Below are 21,834 nucleotides of genomic sequence, written 5' to 3' on the forward strand. Positions count from 1 at the left end.
CTATACAGCTACAACATTATCACTCAGAGTCTATAGTTTACCTTAGGTTCACTCGCTCTTGGTGTTGTACTTTCTATGGGCTTGAACAAATGTATAATATATATTTGTAAATGTATAATAGCATGCATTTACCACTTTATATCTCCCTATGCATTCTTTATGCCTTCAACCTTAAGCCCTAGCAACCACTAGTCCTTTTACTATCTCCACATTTGTGCTTTCTGGAATGTCATATAGCTGGAATTGTACAGAATATAGCCTTCTCCCATGAGATTCTTCCATTTAGTAATATACATTTAAGATTTCTGTATGACATGTATGAAACTGGAGCCAATTGTTGAAAATGGTCTAAGAATGAAGGAAGGAGGAATGAAGGAGAGTGACAGGGTGAATCAGGTCAAGGTACATTGTATGTACATATGGACATACCAAAATCAACCTCCCTTGTAACGCATTGATTCTACGAAAATGTGGGTAAAAAACTTCTGTATGGCCAGGTGCTGGTGCCTCACACCTGTTATCCTAGATCTCAGGAGGCTGAGATCAGAGCTCAAAGTCAGCCCAGGGATGAAAAGTCCCCGTGAGACTCTTACCTTCAGTAAACTACTCAAAAAGGCTGGAAGTGGCACTGTGGTTCAAGTGATAGGGACTAGCCTTGAGCACAAAGAGGCTGAGGGACAATGCCCAGCCCCTGAGTTCAAGCCCCAGGACCAGCAAAAACAAACAAACAACACACACACACACAAATAACAATAACAAAAAAACACACAAAACTTCTGTGTGAATGTCTTCAAAGCTCATTTTTTTTCTTAGCATTGAGTTAGTGTTGTCAGTGTTTGGAGGTGCCAGGGTTTATTTGCCAAATTGTTTACTGATGGATATCTTGGTTACTGCCAACATTTTTATAATATAAGAGAAAGTTGAAACTGTCAAACTTTTTTCCAATGAGGATGTGCTATTTTCTGTTTCTAACACTATGAATGGAAGCTCCTGTTGCTAACCACAGCATTTGTGTTATCAGTGTCTTTTATTTTTACCATCTGTGTAGACATGCATTGGTAGCTTGTTTTGATTTGCAACTCCACAGTGGCAAATTATGTAGAACATCTATCCATGTGTTTCTCTAGTAAACTGTGTGTGTGTGTTCGGGTCTTCTGCCTGGTTTTAAATCAGGTTATTTTCTTATTGTCAAAGAATTTTAATAGCTCTTTGTATATTTTGTATTCCAGTTCTTTATCACATGTGTCTTTTGAAAATAATCCAGCTGCTACCTTTTCATTTTCAATCTCTTGTTACCACCTTTTATACAGCAATGCTTTTAATTTTTAATAAAGTCCAGCTTACCAATTCTTTTTTGTTTCTTTGCATATTTATTTTTTTAATATAAACTTATTGTTATTATTAAGGTATCTTAAGTCAAGTAATGAAGACATTTCTTTTGTGTGTGTGTGTGCATGTGTGTGCCAGTCTTAGGGCTTAAACTCTAGGCCTGGGCACTGTCCCCAAGCTTTTGTGCTCAAGGTTAGCATTCTACCACTTGAGCCACAGCTTTTTTTGGTAGCTGATTGCAGATAGAGATTCACTGGCTTTACTGTTCAGGCTGGCATTCAAACTGCGATCTTCAGATCTGAGCCTCCAGAGTAGCTAGGATTACAGATGTGAGCCATTGGCACCCCTTCCCTCGGTTTTCTTGTTTCCCTCACATACATACGTCATTTTTCATATAGTATATACTGAATAGCATGATTACATTTGTTAACCCTCCTTCCCTTTCTAAGCCTCCCCTGCCTCAAGTCTTTTTATATGTAGCTTATATTAGTTCTATGGGGAGGGAGACTTTGTTGGTACCTTTCTACACATATTTACAATGTATTTCTTTTGTTGTTGTTGTTGTTGGTTGTGAGGCTTGAACTCAGGGCCTGGGTGCTGTCCCTGAGCTTTTTCTCTCAAAGCTAGTGCTCTACTACTTCTGTTTTTCTGGTGGTTAATTGGAGATAAGAGTCTCACAGACTTTCCTGCCTAGACTGGCTTTGAACCAGGATCCTCAGATCTCAGCCTCCTGAGTAGCTAGGATTATAGGGGTGAGCCACCAGTGCCTAGCTTGCAATGTATTTCAATCAGTCTGACTCCCTTTATTGCTCTGTCCCTCTTAACCACTTCCCAACAGCTCATGAATGCTTACTCTGATGGTTCACTAGAACCCTTGGTGGTGAGTCTTATAAAGTAATCACTATACTCATCTAGATTTTAGATAAATTTTAGATTTACCTATTTATTTATTTTGTTAGTTCTGGGAACTCTGGGCCTGAGCACTATCCCTAAGCTCCTTTTGCTCAAGACTAGCACTCTAACCACTTGAGCTACAGCATTACTTCCAGCTTTTTCTGTGATTAATTGGAGGTAAGAGTCTCACAGATTCAACCTGCAATCTTCAGATCTTAGCCTCCTGAGTAGCGAGGATTACAGTCATGAGCCACTGGCTCCTGGCTACCTATATTATCTTCAAATTGTATAGTTTAAGATTTTACATGTAGATCTATGATCCAATTTGAGTTAATTTTCGTGAATAGTGTATAAGGTTTCTGCCTATGTTCATGGTTTTTCTCTATGTGTATGTCAAGTTCCAGCATAATTTTTGTTGTTGTTATTGTTGTCGATTGTGGGGCTTGAACTCTGGACCTCTGGACCTAGGCAGTGTCCCTGAGCTCTTCAGCTCAAGGTGAGCACTCTACCACTTGAGCCACAGCCCCACTTCTGGTTTTCTGGTGGTTAATTGGAAATAAGAGACTCACAGGCTGGCTTTGAACCATGATCCTTAGATCTCAGCCTTTTGAGTAGCTAGAATTACAAGCATGAGCTACCAGTGCCCGGCTAGCATAATTTTTTTAAAAGTCGATCTTTTCTCTATTGTATTGCCTTATATCTTTGTCAAAAATAGTCAATCCATTTCTGGGCTCTTTATTCTCATCCATTGATTTGTTTGTGCATTCTTTCACTTGGGCCACATAAAGCTAATTATTGTGGCTTTATAGTACAATTGAGATCAATTGGTGTCAGTCCTCTAACTTTACTCTTCTCTTTCAGTGTTATATTGGCTTTTCTGGTTTTGCCTTTTCATGTGAATAGTTTGCTGATGTCCATAAAATAACTTGCTGCTATTTCAACTAACATTTCACTTAATCTATAGACCAGGTTTAAAAAAATGACATATGACAATATTGAGCCTTTTTTTATCCATGAACATTGAATGAGTCTCCATTGCTCATTTGTTTGGTTCTTCTTTAGCTTTTTATGTTTTATGTTTTTTTCATTTTAATTATTTTCTTTTAGCTTTTTTCTCTTCCTTCCTTCCTTCCTTCCTTCCTTCCTTCCTTCCTTCCTTCCTTCCTTCCTTCCTTCCTTCCTTTCTTTCTTTCTTTCTTTCTTTCTTCCTTCCTTCCTTCCTTCCTTCCTTCCTTCTTCCCTCCCTTCCTTCTTTTCTTTCTTTTTTTTTTTTTGCCAGTCCTGGGTTTTGAACTCAGGACCTGGGCACCGTCCCTGTGCTTCTTTTACTCAAGGCTAGCACTGTACCATTTGCACCACAGCCTTTTCTTCCAGCCTTTTCTGTTTATGTGGTACTGAGGAATCTAACCAAGGGCTTCATGCACACTAGGCCAGCACTTTATCACTAAGCCACATTCCCAGACTCTTCTTTAGCTTTTTAAATCAGTTTTGTATTCTCTCATATATTTAACACACATCTTACATATGTAAGATACACATCTATGTATATATATTATGTGAAAGATATAGATATATTTATATAGCTATATAATATATTTACACCTGACATATATTTTGGTAGATTTATACCTGAGTGTCTGATTTTGAGTGTTCATGTAATTGTACTGTAGTCCTGTTTTCAGATTCCATTTGTTCATTGTTGGTATTGTACAGGAAAGCAATTAAAAGGCCTTATAATAAAGAAGAGAATATTCTGGTTTATGTTGTAATTACTCCTTTTCCTTACCCCCTATAGGATTCACCAGGGTATTTTTCTCTGATACTCACTGTGAGAATCTGCTAGATCTAGCTCCTGGAAGTAACGCTCACAGAAGTATTACACCTTCCACCCCTTAAGAAGTTGCCCTGCAGGCTTTAACTTTCAGACTTTCTATAGTGAGCTTTCAGCAATTGTCTGTCAGGTTTTTCTGCCCTGGCACTTGTTCAGTTTAAGTTGTGGATCTTTGCATTCCTCTGTCATTGTCTACTTGGGAGGTAGAGAGCTGTTTGTCTTGGTGATCTTACTTTTATGATGGATCTAAGAAGAGTTGATTTTTTTTCAATACAGCTGTTTAGTTGTTGGAATATAGTGACAACCTCTAACTCCTTACATGCCTGACCAGAAGTCTGTGGGAGGTTTTTTTGTTTATCTTTTGTTTTATTTATTTATTTTACTTTTTTTTTTTTTTGTCTGTTGTGGGGCTTGAACTCTGGGCTTGGGCATTGTCCCTGAGCTCTTCAGCTCAAGGAAAACACTCTATCACTTGAGCCACAGTGCCACTTCCAGTTTTCTGGTGGTTAATAGGAGATAAGAGTATCACAGACTTTCCTGCCCACACTGGCTTTGAAACATGATCTTCAGATCTCAGCCTCCTGAGTAGCTAGGATTATAGACATGAGCCCCTGGTACCCGGCTATCTTTTGTTTTATTTGTTTGTTTTTTAGATGTACTTTTGCTACCTCATGATCCTCCTATATCAGTCTCTGAAGTGCAGGGATTACAGATGTATGCCACTATGCCTGGCTAGAATTTAGTGATATGGTTTTTTTTTTCATTTAAAAATTATGTTAAATAGATAACATAAAACCTACCTATTAACCACCTTTCAGTGTCTAATTCAGTGGCGTTGAGGACATTTACACTTTTGTACCACAACCCCAAACATCCATCTCCAGAACTTTCTCATCCTCTTGAAAATTAAATACTGAACACTGCTTTCACAGTAAACAGTGCTAATTTTTATATTGTTGGTGATGCAAATGCTGTTATTAAGTTTTAAACACTGCGACTGTCCTGATGAGATGCTGGACATCCTTCTCAAGAGCATGTGTGGAGTGGGACATTATGAGATGCTTTTGAGAAGGGGGCTAATGAGATCAAGGGGTCTGTGACAGAGAGAAGGACCACTAATAGAGAGAAACTGTGAAAGGAGCACAGCCATGCTCCTTTAAGTCAGAGCTGAGCAAACTGCCCTGAAAGTTGGTCTTAAATGGCAACATTTGTCAAGGTAAATGCCCTGTATCCACATTGACTTCGTCTCACTGGTTTTTGTTTTATTGTCTCATCTGCCCAGCAATGGAACCTTGAAATACCCAGAGAGATGAATGAGAAGATTCTGTGTGCTAATCTCATTTCCAAATGTAATTGGTGTCTGAATTATGAAGCTCTCTGCTTCTAAAGGCTACGTGAACAGAGACATCCATCCTCCTCTCCATCAAAGTGGGCCTGGGCGTCACTGTGATCCATGCGCATAGTTCTAGCAAAGGAGAAGTAGGAGAGTGGGTACATGCTTTCTTGAGGGCAACTTGGCAATATGTATTTTTAAAGTTTATATTTGTAGAACCTACAGACTGTCAATTTTATTTCCAAGGTTTAATTTATACCAAAGAAGTAATCGGCTGAATGGGTAAGGAAGTTTGTGTAAAGGTATTTGATGCAATCTTGTTTATAATTTGTGAAAAATTGGAAACATTCTAAATGCCCAACAATAGTGGTCAGGACACATTAATTATGATGTATCTGCACTATGGCATGCTTACTATACAAGTATGGGTCAGAAAAGACTTCCATAGTATTCAGGTATATCTTGACGAGTTTTCTCTGGCTTTCATTTTCCCAGAATTACTCTTAGGTTAATACCTAAACTTGATAATGTGTATATGTATTAATACCCAAACTTGATCATGTATATATGTATAAAGGTGTATATGTATATGTCTGTATATATTATACCACATTCCCTGCTGTGTGTATCTGAACAACCATGCCACCTTCCCTGCTGTGTGTATCTGGACAACAATGCCTTTCTTTAGCAAATGTTTATATGTATTACGTATAGCCCTGAAATTTGAGAGGATATCTTAAAATTATCTTGGGGGAAAAGTTTCTCACTTTATCCCAAACAAACTTGACAGAAATCAGAATGAAGTGTGGAAGTATAGAAAAAGCAACTGTGTGTGACACACAGCCTTCTGTTGCAAGAGACTCTAGCTGGTGGCATGCAGTGGGAGTCTCGGGAGAGACTCCAGGGAGAGACCCTGATGGCTGCCTCCTTTGCCCTTTGAGCCCATTCTTCATTCTTTCTGCCTGGAACATGGACATGTTGCCTCAATGTTCAGCCAACACTAGACAATCTCTACAAGACCTGAAGAGGCCTTCTAGCTGTGGTAAACAGGAGCAAAGGAAAGAAGAAGCATGTTCAGGACATGCATTACATATCATTGCATATGTTTCTAAACACAGTTGTAATACAATTGGTGTTGCACTTTCCCCTTCCTTCTAAATCCAAATTATATATATACATACACACATATATATCTCACCTACTAATAAACAATGCCTGAGTAAGCTAAATAAAACAAAGATTTTTTTTTAAATGATAGATCATAGTTCATCATGCAGGCATCAGGCGTACATTGTGAGTCAAGAATGCATGTGTGGGGGGCTGGGAAGGTGGCTCAGTGGTAGAGCGCTTGCCTTGCATGCCTGAGGCCCTGGATTCAATTCCTCAGCACCACATAAGCAGAAAAAGCCGGAAGTGGTGCTGTGGCTCAAGTGGTAGAGTGCTAGCCTTGAGCTGAAGAGCTGAGGGACAGCGCCCAGGCCCAGAGTTCAGGCCCCATGACCAGACCCCCCCCCCCAAAAAAAAAGAATGCATGTGTGGGAGTGAGGAGGGTGGTCTGTCTAGCCAACAAATGGTGATGTAGCAAAAATGCCTGGGCCATGCCCACATCTCCCCAGTCTGAGACTCATCAATCACCCCAGCCAATCAGTGGAGGACAACCAATCACTCCAGTACAGAAGTAGATGTCCAAAGGCTCTGGAATGGTCCCCAAACCTGGGTTCTGGATGCATTGGACATGTAACTGGTTAGCTGACTGCTCGACTAACAGATTGACTTTATCAGGAGCAGCATTCCCCCATGATTGTGTTTCTGAATCCTCTGACATCATCAGCCAAAGTGTGTGGAATGTGTGTTGTGGTGAGATCTCATTGAAATATATAAAGGAGATGCTTTCCCCTGCCTCAAATTCCCTTTAGTCTGGAAAATATTGGCTATGCATGGCCTAAGTGTGCAGCATGACCAACACTCCTGAAGAAGAGTCTGGACCTGTGATGGCCCTGAACCCCCTAGTCTGATAGCAACTAGAAGAACAGGTTATATCAAGGCCATTAGGAACTTCAGTGGCACCCTGATCAGAATACAAGTGTCAGCAAATATGGTCAGAAAAATAGAGCTATTTCTGCATGGAGTAAAGACCTGAAGACACTGGACATGGGCAGATAGCTGTGTTTCTTGGTGCCACTTCCTGAAAGGCAGTTGGAAGAAGGAAACTCTGGTTGTTCATGGACTTTCTGAGCCCTAAGGTCAGGGTTCACTGGTTACAGTGATGTGTAACACAGGAAGGTCTAGGAATTGTCCTGGTGAACCTGCAGAATCCAAGATGAAGAAGAAAACTGAAAAGGGAGGGAACCCCAAGACAAATCTCACAGGGGACTATCATTCAACTGAGGGTACAGCCAAAGAACACAGTGACCATGACTGCCCACCTCTAGGTACAGTCAGAGCTGCCAGGGTCAGAGTGTCACAGGTCCAGTAGCACCAACAACCGAGAAAGGTGCTACCAACACCTGGTACTTGCCCTGGACTCCAGCAGAACATCAAGCCAGCATCTCTGTAGTGAGATCGAACAACTGAAGCAGGAAGGGAAAGACCTGCAGGATCAAGAGAAGAAAGAGAATGAGAAGATGGCCTGTGCTCAGCTCCACAAGCTATCAATACAGATGCTTGTTTCAGAAAAATTCGATGTACAATCTGCCTTGGCCCACATGCAGCAGGTGGCCAATGAATGCGAAGTGAAGCAGGAGGGTCTTTCCAGCTGCCTGCAACTTCACAGCAGCGGGTCGCCGAGCTAGAGATGACACTATCTGCAGTTTCCACCACACAGAACGAGATCAACCAGAACAACCTAGAGCTCATGAAAGCCCTGAATGATGTGAAGCTGCAGTTCCAGGAAAAGGCCAGAAGCTATGACAACCTGGAGGAAGAGAACACTGAGCTGCAGGAGAGGCTAGAGGTGCTCCTGACACAGAAGGCTGACATGAAGATCAAAGTTCACAAGCATCAACAGGCAGTAGAGGAGCAGGCAGAGTTGGAAACACAACTGGACAACATGAAAGAGTTGGTGACAACATTAAAGTTGGAGAGAGGACCTGAGGGTGGAGAGCTCCAAATGGAATGAGAAGGTCCAGCAGCTGTTGGAGCAGATGAACCAACTGAGAGAGGAGAACGAACAAGGGGTGAGTCGGGTGTTGGACCTACAGAATGAGCTGGTGGAGCTGAGAAAGCAGCTGGGAGAGCTGCCACCCCCTCAGTGCCCTGCAGAACCATCTCAGGCTGAGCAGCAGCTGCAGGCCCAGGCCCTTCAGATGCAGAAGGAGCTCAAGAACCTGGAGGAACAACTTCACATCCTGGAAGAGGAAAACCAGAGGCTTGGTCTCTAGAACCTGGAGCAGCAGCTGTGGATACTGGAGAAGAAAGCTGAGGAACAGGTTCAGCATGTTGAGGATTGGCACAAGATCCTCGAGACCACGGAAAAGAGACCATGAGATGCACACTTGGGCAGAACTGAGAGCTGAAAGATCCACTGACCCAGCTGCAGGACGCCTTCCACAGGCTGAGCAGTGTGAAGAAGGAGTTCCTCAGCATCCTGCACTCGGAGCAGCAGGTGAAGAAACATCTGCAGGAGAAGGTGGACCAGCAAGAGGAGAAGTTTGAAGAATGGAAAGAGGTGACTGAGGTAAAGAGCCAAGCAGCTCAGTGTCTGCAGGAGCTGCATGACCAGTCCCTGGCCCAGCTGCAGGAGCTCAGAGCACCTGTGAACAGCATGTGACCTCCAATCAACAGCTGATGTTACAGAAGGAGGCCTTGCAGCAGCCCTGCTGAGGCAGACCCAGCTGCTGCTGGAGCAGTTGGAGCAGGAGCAGGTGCAGAGCAAGTTGGAGAACCCGATGATAACTCGAAAGTTACAGGACACACTGAAGTGCCTGGAAGCAAGACAACAGAAGGAGCCACTACAGGCCCTGCTGAGCTTCCAGGCTTTCCCTAGGGAAGGTGAAGAGTGAGCAAAGAAGAGGAAAAGGGGTGAGGAGCGACTCCCCCTGGTGTGACTGTTTCAGAAGATGTAGACAACCCACAGATTATATGGGATCAGTGGCTAAATCAAAGAAGAGGCAGCAGGCCCACTGCAGGTGCCTGGCCAACCTGGCAGCCAGTGCCAGAGAAAGCTGAAGCGCTAGGCCCTCTTCCCCAAGAGCTGGAACCACAGCATGTCTGGGGACAGGAAGCAGGACATACAGGTGCTGAAAATCTGCTTCATCCATGGCCTGTCCAACAAGGTGAACTACCAGAATCAAGTGGATGAACTCCAACATCGATGCAGCCAGCTGCCAGAACACATCAGAGCCATTGAAGAGTCCATAATTTTCTGTAAAGAACAAACAGGATGAGCTGTATCAAGAGAAGATGAGTGTCAACAGGCTCTCACAGGAGAGGGAGAAGAAGAAGGAGCTGCTGGAGCAGCTGAGGCACCTTGCGGTGAAGACACAGAGTGCCAGGACTAGAGGCTGGCAGCCACCCAGCCTGGGTCTGGCCACCCAGACCCCTGCTGCTGAGGCCACCTCAGACCTGTCGGACCCCACGAAGATGGCAGTCATGGAGGAGAAGCAAGGTTTTGAAGAGGTGCAACTTGAAGACAGCATGAAGCCCATCCAAGAAGAGACTGGGGTGCCTGTGTCCCTGCAGAATCCCACCACAGAGCAGATGGTGACACTGCTGCTGGATATCTGGCAACACAAAGAGCCTGTAGGCTTGGGCACTGAGCCCTTCTTCCCTTTCTTCTCCAGACTGAGGCAAATGATGAGTTTGAGATAATTACTATCTAAAGACCTGGCAGCCACCACCCAGAGAAGCAGGCTCTGGTCCTTTTGCATGTACTTTGGGACATGGAAGCTGGGTGGCATTCTCTGAGCCCTTATTATAATGAGGGATGGGAAGGGTTAATTGTAGGTCAAACAGAGCAGAAGCTGCTGAGAGATGGCCTAAAATCTAGGGATACCCAAGTGTCCATTGATTGCCAGGTAAGGGGCCCACCTGATGGTTATTACAAAGAGTAAATTCTTCACAAGGGAAGATGGGGAGTGACGGCATAGTTTTCTCTTAGCATATTGGATTAGTGATGTTAGCTTACAAATGACTTCCATGTAAGCAAACTCATATTATTTTCTGATATATTCTCATGCTGATTTATGGAGTCCTTTTCATAATCTTTTAGCTTTTTAAAGGAAAAATGTATATTATTTCCTCGAATGAGTTATTTCATTATTTAACATTACATGTTGGTAATGATAATTTTGGTAATGTTGATTTAGCATTACATGTCTTTTTATATTCTGTACCAGCAACATTGAGTTTTCTTGTTTGTATTTTAATATACTATTATGGTAGTACACTGAGGTGAAAAGGAAAAGTACAAACTGTGAAAAAAAAGAAAAAGTTCTTAAACCTGATAGTTTGGGAAAAAAGAAATAATATTAATAGAACAAATGGAGGTGTCCCATAGTGGAAAAGCATACACCAAGGAAGTGCAGAAATGTAATGCAGAATAATATAATGCACAGTTACATAATTTCGATAGACTATCAAGCATCTCACTTTTTCACTTACAAATTGCTCAAGTGATGAATATGGTATATTGTTCACTGAATCATAAAGTATTAAAATGCATTTATTTTCCAAAAACAAAGCATGACAAGGAGGCGGTCATGCATTGGGACTGTTGCCAGTCCTAGGAGAGGTCACCTGCTATACACAAAGGTGAGTGCGCTGGGCGCTGGTGGCTCACGCCTGTAATCCTAGCTACTCAGGAGGCTGAGATCTGAGGATCGCGGTTCAAAGCCAGCCCGGGCAGGAGAGACTGTGAGACTCCTATCTCCAATAAAACCACCAGAAAACCGGAAGTGGCGCTGTAGCTCAAGTGGTAGAGCGCTCGCCTTGAGCTGAAGAGCTGAGGGACAGCGCCCAGGCCCAGAGTTCAAGCCCCACGACCGACAAAAAACAAAAAAAACAAAAAAAAAAAATAAACGTGAGTGCACAACAACTCTTTTAAATGTTAGTAACCTGGAGGTGAAGTCATTTGATAGACTAATTTAATAGGCTTTATTTTATTTTTTGTATTTGTGTGTGTGTTTGAGAGGGAGAGAGACAGTGTGTGTGTATGTGTGTGTATTTGTGTGTGTGTGTGTGTGTGTGTGTGTGTGTGTGTGTGTGTGTGTGTGTGTGTAGGTACTGGGACTTGAATTCAGGGCCTCATGCTCACTCATAGCTTTTTCTCTCAAGGCTGATGCTCTATCACTTGAGCTACACCTCCATTTCCTAATTTTTTGGTTAACTGGAGATAAGAATCTTTTGGATTTGTCTGCCTGGGCTGACTTTGAACCTCGAACCTCAAATTTCCTTCTCCTGAACAGCTAGTATTACAGGCGTGAGCTACCTGGCGAGGCTTGCTTTATCTATCTATCTATCTATCTATCTATCTATCTATCTATCTATCTATCTATCTATCTATCTATTTTTAGGGTATATAACCCCCCCCACACACATGAAATAAAAGCTACAAAGATTTCCATACATGGAGACCTTCACATATGCATTTCTTATCTCTACACATGCACAGCTGCCTCCTTTGGCAGCACCCCACCCAGAGAGGTATGTTGTAATATTGAACCTCCACTGACATGCTACAACACCCACAAGTTATAGTCTACAGGATGGCTCGCTCTTGGTGTTGCACATTTTATGGGTTTGGACACATGTATAGCACATGTATAGCACTGTAGTATCATCCAGAGTAGGTTCACTCCCCTGAAGTTCCTTTTGTGTTCTATACATGAGTTTTTAAACACATATAGGCATATTACAAAGTCTTAGCAAAGTTTTAAGAACTTGGCTGGATTTTTGACTGATGCGTAATGCATTATAATTTTTCCTATTTAATATAATGACTTTCCTATTTAATATAATAGGTTCCCTCCTGACATTTTCACCAAGAACATGGGTTTTTTTTTAGAAACACTTTAGTGTGACATTAAGTGGGAGACACTTGAACTAAGTTAAAAAGCATGTCACAAACAACTCTTATGCTGTACTTGTTACAAAGCTTTTGGCTGTGTGCAGCTCAATTGGTGAATACATAAATGAAATCTTATTTCACTCAAGAATCTCAGAACTAGAGTGTTTCCAGAGTTAGCTGATTCAGCCTTCATCAAGGATTCAAGTTCATCCTGTATTTCTGCTCTGCCATCCCCAGGTTATTGGCTCATCCTCTTAGCCTCCTTCCCTCTTGGCTGCCATTGAGGATGGCTGCCATTGTTCCATCATTGACAATTTATAAAGGTAGAGAAGACCTTAACCTCTCAGTGTGTGTGTGTGTGTGTGTGTGTGTGTGCACACGCATGCACATGTGCCCAAGTGTGTCCATACTGGGGCTGGAACACAGTGCCTGGGTACTGTCACTTAGCTCCTTTCTCAAGGATGGGGTTCTACCACTTGAGCCACAGCTCCACTTTTAGCTTCTTATTAGTTCATTGGAGATCAAAGTCACAAAATTTCCTGCTTTGGTTGGCTTTGAACCTCAATCCTCAGATTTCAGTCTCTAGCTAGGATTACAGTGCCCATCTAACTTTGTCCTTTTATGAGATTATGGGATACTTCCCCAGAACCTCCATCATATTAATCCCTCCTCATTGCATACAGTCAAGGCAGGGCCATGTGCCCTATTCTTCAACCAATCAGTGGTAAGGGGCATAAGGGTATCACAAAGAGTTGGGACCTGTAGATCTCAGCCCCAGCTGCATTCTCCCATCATCTGTAATTCATGCCAAAATGGGCCAACATTTCATGGTGTCACATTAGTCCCACTGATCCTTGTCTTAGCATTTACACTCTCTTAGCTGACACTGTGTGGAGCAGCGGGACACTATTCCCTCTCAGCCATATGCAGATAGATTAATAATGAAAATAAATGTTGGTGTTTTTAAGGCATTCATCACACAGACATAATGACTACAACAGAGACAATATGAAGTTGCTACACTCAGGCTAGTTGGGTTTGATGTGCTCTCTGCCTCTACTTGCTGTGTGATAGTTGACAACTTGTTCCAACTCCAGTCCTGAATTTCTTCATCTGTAAAATGAGAACAGTGGATTAACAAATCTCAGCTTACACCCGTCATCCTTACTGCTCAGGAGGCTGAGATTTGAGGAGCATTGTTCAAAGCCTTCCTGGGAAGAAAAGCCCATGAGACTCTTATTTTCAATAAACTACCAAAAAAAGCTAGAAGTGAAGATGTGGCTCAAGTGATAGATCACCACCTTGAGAGAAAAAGCTCAGGGACAGGCCCCCAGCATCAGCAAGAAAAAATAAAACAAAACAAGAACAAAAAACCAATCTCATTAAAGAGTAGGATTGCTGGTGGCTCACGCCTGTAATCCTAGCTACTCAGGAGGCTGAGCTCTGAGGATGGTAGTTCAAAGCCAGCCCAGGCAGGAAAGTCCATGAGACTCTTATCTTCAATTAACCACCAGAAAACCAGAAATGGTGCTGTGGCTCAAGTGGTGGAGCGCTTACCTTGAACTGAAAAGATCAGGGACAGTGTCCAGGCCCAGAGTTCAAGTTCCATGACCAACAACGATGACGACGATGATGACGACGATGACAACAAAAGAGTAAGGTTGCCAGATGTCAATGGCTCAGGTCTATAATACTAGCTACTTAGGAGGCTGAAAGCTGAGAATCATGATTCTAAGCCAGCCTGGGCAGAGACACTTGTCTCTACCACTAAAAGCTGGAAGTGGAGGTATGGCTCAAGTAGTAGAGAGCCAGCCTGGAGCTAAGTATGAACTCAATGCCCTGAGGTCAAGCCCCAGTATTAGCACAAAAATAAAATAGGATCTGTGGATACAACACATTAAATTGTAACTGTTGATCATAGATTTCCTGAAGGACCACCAGGAAAAAGTATTCCTTAACCAAAGCTAGAGGATTTGAGTTTATAGATGTTAGGAAGAACAACATCTTGAAGTCTTATTGGTATCATTAAATGAAGCAATTAAGGAAGGATACTTACAGGGTTTAAAGGCTGCAGAGTGTGAATTTTTTAAAGGGAGTCGTCCAAGGCAGGTCGCTGGCTGTGATTGGACAGAGTTTATGACATAATTGCTTTGGATTGGTGGATCCAGAGAGGCAAGAGCCTGGTGAGGTGACTTTGGATGAGCAAGTTATCTACATTGATAAGTAAGGTGTTTGGTTGGTTTAGTCTTATCTGCCAAGAACAGACATTTCCTGGAGCAAATGCCTAATCTATTATGATTGGGTCCCAGTATTGCTTAGCGCTGGGACAGAAAAGGCTGCTGCTTTCAGTTCTCACGGTTACACATTTTTCTTTTCATGAAAAGGAGATCATGCCCTACCTGTCATGTTGAAATTTGCCTTGCCTTTTCAGTTAATTGCGTATCTTGGGTTATCAGTGCCTATCGATTCAGTTTATTCTTTTTAAACAGCTGCCTGGTGTTCACTTGTATAGGTGCATCATAATATGCTTGCTCTTCTCCGATTCCACTGACACCTGGAGTGTCTGTCCCATCCAGTGAGATCCTCCACACGGTGCCTGGCACAGAGTAGGGACCAGAAAAGGCTGATTATTGAGGGGAGAGCAGACACAAAGCCTGTGAGATACCACATGCATGTAAGTCTGGCCGCAGGGTTCCCTTATTTCTGCATGGAATGCTATCGCAGCTTGTCACCTGAACTGGGAATCAGCCGGGGTTATACACAGCATGGGGGAGAGATCCAGAAGTGGCCCCAGCAAGGAGAGGGCATTTTGTGACTTTGAGGAGCTGGAGGGTGAGAAGACAACTGGGACTCAAAGGGTATCCAGGTGCCCAGGAGAACGGTGGTACCGAGCCAATGCCAGCAAGAGCTGACCGAGTCTGTGGCTGTGCACTTCAGCTGATGCCATTGTGACTCCACTGACCAGGCAGGGGGAGGGGCATCTTGTGAAACCTGCAAGGACCCAAAAGACATCAGGAAGGAAGACATCTTACCACCACGACACTTCTTCTATGTTCAGATGTCACTCAGGGGAGAAAGGAAGAAGCATAGGAAGAAAAACCCCTCACAGCAGACCCTCCAAGGGTTCTAAGCCCCTGAACCAGACACAAGGTATAGGAATGAATGCAGAGGTTTACAGTGAGGCATGGCAGCTCACCGATAGAGGGTACTGGGAAGTGAGCAGGGTGCTTCTCACCCACTTAAAAATTATTATAAAAGGGCTGGGAAGGTAGCTCAGTGGTAGAGCGCTTGCCTTGCATGCCTGAGGCCCTGGGTTCGATTACCCAGCAACACATAAGCAAAAAGAAAAAAAAAGCCGGAAGTGGCGCTATGGCTCAAGTGGTAGAGCGCTAGCCTTGAGCTGAAGAGCTGAGGGACAGTGCCCAGGCCCAGAGTTCAGCCCCACGACTGGACCCAAAAAAAAATTATTATAAAAATGTTCACACATAGCTGGGCACCAGTGGGTTACATCTGCAATCCCAGCTTCTCTGGATGCTGAAATCTGAAGATCTCGGTTTGCAACCAGCCCAGGCAGGAAAGTCTGTATGACTGTTGTCTCCAATATACCACCCAAAGGCTGGAAGTAGAGCTGAGGCTCAAGTAGTAGAGCATTAGCCTTGAGCACATTCAGGGACCATGCCCAGGCTCTGAGTTCAAGCCTCTGGACTTGGAGGCTGTAGCAGGTGGCAAGGGAAGGGGGAACTTCAAGCAGAGAAGAAGAAGGAGGAGGAGGAGGAGGAGGAGGAGGAGGAGGAGGGGTGTGGAAGGAGGAGGAGGGGGGGAGGAGGAGGAAGAGGAGGAGGAGGAGGAGGAGGAGGAGGAGGAAAGCCTATTGCCATTACCTAGATTTATCATATAAGGGCTCTTTTTTCTTTGCCAGTTTTATCTGAAGTAGTTTAAAGTAGATCACAAACATGCTGACATTTCACCCCTCCATAATCTGAAAAGGAAGGACATGTTTATGTATCCCTTGGGGGTGTTCTTTGCTGACACCTGGAATAGCTATGTATTGCTATAGAAGTGGGTGGAGGGGGCAAGGGGCCACACCCTGCAGTGCATGGTTTAGCTCAGTACCAGGATGCGCCATCTGCCCCAAGCTCCCACAGCATCGCCTTGTAGAAAGACCGTCTTGTAGGAAGATGGGTCTGTGTGGGAGTGTGGGCGTGTAGGTGGAAAAGGTGCTGTCACATATTTAGTCTCTCTACATGTGTATGTGCTCTATTATAAAAATCACACATAAACTTGTAAGATGTAGGTAGGGGTGTGCACAAAAGGTTTAAAGAAGCAGAAGGGGAAAAAATAATCACCTGCAATCTCATCTCATGTGTCAGGTAGGCATTGTGAACTGTCAGATGTATTTCTTCCTAATCCCTATCTCTCTACACCACTGAGATCACCCAAAATCTGTACTCATTTTGTTCTGTTATTTTATTTTTATTACATTTTTTTATTTTATTATCTTCCTGTGCACACCTCCACTTCCAGATTTTGGGTGGTTAATTGGGGATATGAGTCTCACAGAGTTTCTTGTTCTGGCTGGCTTCAAACCATAACCCTCATATTTTAGTCTCCTGAGTAGCTATGCTTTACCCCTGGCATCCAGCTTATGCATAGTATGGCTTAGTAAGATACTTAAAGCCTCTGCCCTTTGCTCACTCACTCCAGCCTAGTAGACTAGGGAGCTGGAGAGATATGTGTTTCTAAAACAGAACCATAGTGCTACCTTTCCCTCCTCCCCCAAAATACACCTGCCTCCACCCTACTTACTTGTGACCTCCGTGAATCCTCATAATAATTTTATGATGTAGCAGAATCAAGTCCACTTTCCTGCCGGAATACCTAAAGTTTAGGGAGACCACACAGTCCCACAACCTGTGCTGGTGGCTATTCTGATAGAAACAAACACAGTTGCTTCCACATCTGCTAGTTTAGCCAAAGGGGAAAGGAAAGCACTCGAAAAGAAATTGTATGCATATTGAACATTGTTCTTATGTTTACTCCCCAAACAATACAGTATAACAAATCTGTGCACAGCATTTACATGTACTAGGTGGTTAAATGTAATGGATGGAGATGATTTCAACTATACGGTAGGATGTACATAGGTTCCATGCAAGTATTAGACCATTTTACAGAGCATCCTCAAGATTTTGGTACCCTCTGGGGTCCTGGCATTAATCTACCATGGCTCAGAGCTCCAGCAGCAGCACCTTGGAGAAAACTTGACACTTGTCAGGAGTGTGTGGGTATATATGAAATATGTCTATTTCATGTGTGTGTGCTTATCATAAACAAGTAGCACATTAACTGGTAAGATAGAGGGGCATCCAGAACATGTGTCCATTTCCTCTAGGCTCCTGTGAGCCAGCTTGGCTAAACAGCCCTGCCATGCATTTGTCTTCAAAACCATCGCAGCTGACATTTTAAACTAACTCTTCCCCAGGGGTGGCGGTCAAGATGCCAACATTTAATTCCCCAGCAGGTGCCCACAAGCTTCCTGTGAGGCATGTGTGGGCAGGAGAGGCCCTGGCCTCAGGCAGGTAGGAAGAAGACCTTGCCACCCTGTGAGCTATTTGGGGGGAGGAAGGGGGAGACACTAATTAAAGCAGAATAGAAGCAGAAGACATGTCAGCTCCGGAAACAGCTTCTGCCACAGCTCATCTGGGTCATGTCTGACAAAGAAGATGCTGGTGGAGGCCTTTGGCACCTGAGCTCTGAGGTTAGCAGTTGGGCAGCATGTCAGACATCAGCCCTTCTAACTGCAGTTCAGGGAATCACACAGGTTCAAAGCAAGGGATCTGGCGCTAGATAGAGAATTCTGGCACTGATTCAGTGATCTGGTGAAAGTTACTTAAACTCTTCATGTGACTATTTCTTTCTCTATAAAAGCTAGCTAGGGGCTTTATCTCAGGTATGGGAGAGGTTACTTCACACCTGGTTAAGCTCTCCAAGTAGTGAAGCAGTTACTAACATAAAAAGGGAAGCCAGGTGTGGAAGCATACCCTGTAATCCCCATACTGGAGAGGCTGAGGCTGGAGGACCATGAGTGTGAAGTCAGCTGGGGTAAGAGAAATAACTAAAGAGGGAAAAGGAATGGACTTCAGACTGTCGGCAAATTCTCTATCACCTCCTTTAGTTTTCACAGCAGTCGGGGTCCCCTAAGTCTCAAGAGTAATCCCTTGGGGTACAAATCAGCCGTACAACAGCAACCATGCAGGCAGAAATAGTCACCTCCCCCCCCTCCCCCTGCAACTTCACAGAGAAAAATCTGTGCAGTCTGCTACCCCTCTTGTCCTCGCCTCCTTACTTCCAGCAGCCTGGTAGGTGGGAAGCACTGGTCCCTGCTTCCCAGCTGCTGGCAGTCACTGAGGGTTGTGAGTTTGATGAGATCAGCCAAACCGTCTTAAGTTTGCTAAGCCTTTGCGTGTCTCCCTCCACATAATTCCAGGGAAGTCTCGGCACCTTTTCCTCATTAGGGGGTCAGTCACCATGGAGAGCAGGTTTCTAGTCAACTACCCAGTGAGCGATTAGAGACACCTCCAGCCACAAGAGATAACCCATTCAATCCTGAGGGCCCAGTTCATTTACTCCTAGCAATGAACTTGTTCACTGGAGTGTGGGAGATCATTCTCCTTGGACTAACACTTCAAACCCACACTCTCACAGATTTGTGCTGATGCATTTGAACAAAATTTTGTGATTCTTGTGGAGTTTATGCTTTTTGCCTTTCCAGTTATTGTATGTGCCTGTCTCCCAGAGTATGTTGATATTTGTCCTTAGTTGTAAATCTAATAAGGGACGATCTTTGTGGGCGTGTGTGTGTGTGTGTGTGTGTGTGTGTGTCTGTCTGTCTGTCTATATTAGGGCTTGAACTCTGAGCTTGGGCTCTGCCCCTTAGCTTTTTGACTCAAGGCTGGTGCTCTACAACTTGAGCAACAGCTACATTTCCAGCTTTTATATGGTTAATTGGGAGTCTCCTGGTCATTTCCACCTGGGGCGACTTAGAACCATAGTTCTCAGATTGGGGAGCCAGCGTTGGTGGTTCTTGAATGGAATCGATCAGACCCTCTGAAGGCATCTTACCTCAGAGAGGTAATCACAGGGTTTTCCAGCAGAGGGCAAGCTGCTTCCCCTGGTAAGGGAAGCTCACAATGGTTTGGGGATTTAAGATGATCAGTTTCATCTGGGTCCAGTCTGATGTTTGCCTCTTCAGTTTGTCACCCCATTCTTTCCTAATCGATTTTCACCTGAGCTGCTGGGTACATCTAATCAGACTGACACTGTAATGGGGCTACCCACGTTTTTGTTACATTTTTTTAAGGTAGCATTAGTCATGTATCTATAAGAAATAAAATATTCTTTTCACCTCTCTGACTCTCAGATCGTGGTTGGAGCTGAGCTTGGCATTTCTCTCTATAGGCATTTAAGTGCACTCGGAGGAATCGGTGGCACGCTAGAAGCGTTCTAGTCATCACCACGGCCATGACAGTCGTGTGAAGCACCCACCTGGGCTCCTCAGAGCTAGCTTGTTGCGCTTGGCTCTTCCATTCCAGCCAGCACAGCTGATCACTTACTTAATTGGCACCGCATGAGACAGATTACCAGCGTCCCATTTCCTGAGGATAAGGAACTCATTACTGTGCTGAGCCCCACAGCATGATCAAACCATTGTCTTGATCCTGTCTTCACAAGTCAGTCTCCTGTGAGGGCTCTTCCATCAGCTAGAGTCCACCTAGGAGATTAAAAATTAACCACATGGTTTGTATGTGTATATCTGCGCATGCGTACGTGTGTGTGCGTGCGTGCACAGGTGCGTGGGCACCAGTCCTGGGGCTTGAACTCAGGGCCTGGGTATTATCTCTGAGCTACTGTGTTCAAAACTAGTGCTCTCCCATTTGAGTCACAACTCCACTTCTGGTTTTGGGGTGGAGGTGTTGGTGGTTAATTGGAGATAAGAGTCTCACGAACTCTCTTGCCCAGGTTTGAACCATGATTGTCAGATCTCAGCCTCCTGAGTAGCTAGGATTTCAGGTATGAACTACTGGCACCCAGCCACATAGTGATTTGAACAAAGAAAGTTAAACATGAAAATTATTAAGTCTAAGAGAAGATTGAAGCAACAAAGGATGGGCTAGTGAAAAGCATTTTAAAGAGTACAGATATAAGACTATATGTGTAATCACATCTATAATTACTCTCCTTAGGGCTGAAATGGAGTGTCCAGGGATGAACTTCCAGGCATGTGTCTGGATCTGATGGTAGAGAAGGCATGGCATGGTTATCTGGCAGTCAGAGAAGTGTGTGAAGTACTGAGCCATCAGGACTTGTGGAATCCTGCCCTTAATGTCCCCATGGGAACCATCCGTGGGAATGCCATACTTGGCACTTGCTAGAAAACAGTCCTGGGGTGAGGGAGGATACCAAGGAAGGCTGTTCATCATGCATTTCCTATGTCATTCCTCTCTGAAGGCACTGGAAGAGAGTTGGGGAAGGGGGTCCTATAAGCTGCTATACCCTGCAGGAACTCATGCCTGCTCGTCAGGAGCTAGATGCTGGAGAAGCTCCTCTTGGTGGTGAAGGAGGAGCTGCAGAACCTGCATGTACAGCAGGAGCCAGGAGAGACACTGCATGCTGCTAGAGCAGGACCTGCAGAAGCCACCTGCCTGTGCAGAGTGGAGAGGAGTACTTGTAGGGACCCCACACAGGAACACATTAGAAACAGGAGGAGTCATGTCTCTCCCACGCCTCCTACCAACAAAGCTTGCCCTGTGCAGTCTGGAAAGAAGAAATCATTACATGGCCCCACTGCACTATTGCAGACGGGACAGTGAAGGGTGAGTTTGCAGCTGGGAAGCAGCGAACTTTATAACTGGCACACAGAGTCAACACTGTGAATTCTCCTAAGCATGGCTCTCCAAAACACTAGTGGTTATTCAGGCTTAAAGTTAAGTAACAACTTAAGTTTCCAATTTGCAGTCACAGTTGCTACTTTTCTAGTACTTAATACTACTATCTTGGAAAGGTACAGATCTAGAACGTTTCTACATGGCAGAAATTTCTGCTGACAGCTCCTGGTTGCCCCCTTTTCTGTGGCTGATTGAAAGCCTGGAGATAAATCAGTCTCCAAGGTGAAGGATAAGGTAAATCTCCCAAAATGAAGGCCTTCAACAAAATTTCCTTAGCCTTGACTTCTTCTCCTTTTTATGTTAATTTTTTTTATTGTAAAGATACTATACAGAGGGTTACAGTTACATGAGTGAGGTAATGAGTACACTTCCTCTTGAACATTGTTACCCCCTCCATTGTTTCCCCCCTACCATCCTTATGTTAATTTTTTAAAAAAATTTTGGTGCCAGTTCAAGGGCTTGAACTCAGGGATTTGTATTCTCGCTTGCCTTTTTT

This window comes from Dipodomys spectabilis, unplaced genomic scaffold, assembly GCF_019054845.1.
Source record: "Dipodomys spectabilis isolate Male_0828 unplaced genomic scaffold, ASM1905484v1 ptg000175l, whole genome shotgun sequence".
NCBI classification, from domain to species: Eukaryota; Metazoa; Chordata; class Mammalia; order Rodentia; family Heteromyidae; genus Dipodomys; species Dipodomys spectabilis.